The sequence below is a fragment of the Oncorhynchus gorbuscha genome, linkage group LG14, assembly GCF_021184085.1.
Source record: "Oncorhynchus gorbuscha isolate QuinsamMale2020 ecotype Even-year linkage group LG14, OgorEven_v1.0, whole genome shotgun sequence".
NCBI classification, from domain to species: Eukaryota; Metazoa; Chordata; class Actinopteri; order Salmoniformes; family Salmonidae; genus Oncorhynchus; species Oncorhynchus gorbuscha.
The window spans coordinates 17253287-17255061 of record NC_060186.1 but is presented as its reverse complement, the minus strand read 5'-3'; the positions used below and the strand labels follow the sequence as shown (position 1 = coordinate 17255061).

Genomic DNA, 1775 nt, shown 5'->3' with positions numbered 1-1775 from the left:
TTGACCTTTAGTGGACCTTTCATGAGGGTCAAAGAGCCTCCCATCAAACCTTCTTCTGTAGGCTCCACCATCATAGAGGTGTGTGTGTGTGTGTGTGTGTGTGTGTGTGTGTGTGTGTGTGTGTGTGTGTGTGTGTGTGTGTGTGTGTGTGTGTGTGTGTGTGTGTGTGTGTGTGTGTGTGTGTGTGTGTGTGTGTGTGTAGTCTTTGAAGAACTTCCCTTTGTTGTAATTGACAAGGACTCATGTGTGTGACATCTGCAGAGGTCCTCGAACATGTGATGGCACTAGTGGCTGGTGGGTAGAGTGTTATGAGACCAAAGGGGAAAATAAGAGCAAAGTGATTGGCCTCTGTTTCCACAAAATCCCTTTGAAAGGAATTACAACAAGGTGCTATCTAGAACCTAAAAGGGTTCTGCGGCTGTCCCCATAGGAAAACCATTTGAAGAACCTTTTTGAGTTTCATGTAGAACCCTTTACAGAGAGGGTTCTACATGGAACCGAACAATAGTTCTACCTGGAACCAAAATGGTTCTAACTGGAACCAAATAAGGTTTTGCAATGGGGACAGCCAAATAACCTTGTGGAACCCTTGTTTCTAAGAGTGTAGCGTCAAGGCTTGAGGTGTGCGTCATAATAACATGGAGTGATCACATCAATGGGGTACAAGTGAAAACAACAGAAGCTTTGTCCATAAGTACAACTACTTAACTCACATGAAACACGACAATTATATCAGCAAATAAGTGTCCATGGTAAGCTACTAATTCTAACTAACGCTACTCCACACATATGCATATTAGGCTACGATGCAGCATGTGGTTCATATTTCATTCATCTTTCTCTATTGTTGACCATAGGCCTACCTTCTTTTGAAGTCTATGGTGTGTTTTCAAAGGAGAGAGATTGAGTTGGTGCCCAAGTTGGTGCCTGGGTGGGAAGGTTATAAGTGCATGCCAATCGGGATTTAGACTTGAAATGGTCTTTTAATTTATGCAGTAGTCTATATTTCAGACGAGTGGAATGATCAAAATACCCAAATAAATAAAAAATAAATAGGCATAGCTAGTAATATACAATGTTCTTCTATTACAGACTGGAAATTAGTCAAAATGCAAATGATGAATAGGCATAATAAAAAACATTCATGCCTACCTTTAAAAGTCAAACTCCAAACTCCAAAACACAACTTCTTTGGTGTTTCGGTTCATTTAAAGCTAATGTCCTTCTTGCTGCTTCAGAGTTTTGTAATAACTGTGTCGAAGTGGCCTTGTGGAGGCACCAATGATAACCTATCAGAATAAGTGCACCTCTATTTTAGCACCAGCAGCACTACCGCAGACATCAAGGTAACGCCCCTTTACTATAAATCTGATCAATTAATGAAGGATTCAATGGTGCCCTCATGTGGAGTGAAGTAGTATTACTGGTGTGCAAAGCACGGGTTGGCTGGAATGGATCTCCACAACGCATTTAAATATATATATATATATTTCACCTTTATTTAACCGGGTAGGTTAGTTGAAAACAAGTTCTCATTTACAACTGCGACCTGGCCAAGATAAAGCAACACAGTGCAACACAAACAACAACAACACAGAGTTACACATGGAATAAACAAACAGTCAATAACACAATAGAAAAAGTATATATACAGTGTGTGCAAATAAGGTAGGATAACGGAGGTAAGGCAATAAATATGCCATAGTGGCGAAATAATTAGCAATTAAACGCTGGAGTGATAGATGTGCAGAAGATGAGTGTACAAGTAGAGGTAA

At 40.1% G+C, this 1775-nt stretch overlaps 1 protein-coding gene across 1 annotated transcript in view; it reads right to left on the bottom strand.

Moving 5' to 3' along the window:
- The window catches only part of LOC123994564 (protein kinase C theta type-like), a 27231-nt gene extending 25943 nt beyond the window's left edge, over positions 1–1288 (bottom strand). Inside the window, exon 1 of the mRNA XM_046297310.1 lies at positions 1153–1288. The gene's annotated coding sequence lies outside the window, so the exon portion shown is untranslated. The remainder of the gene's footprint in view (positions 1–1152) is intronic.
- Between the last annotated feature and the right edge of the window lie 487 nt (positions 1289–1775).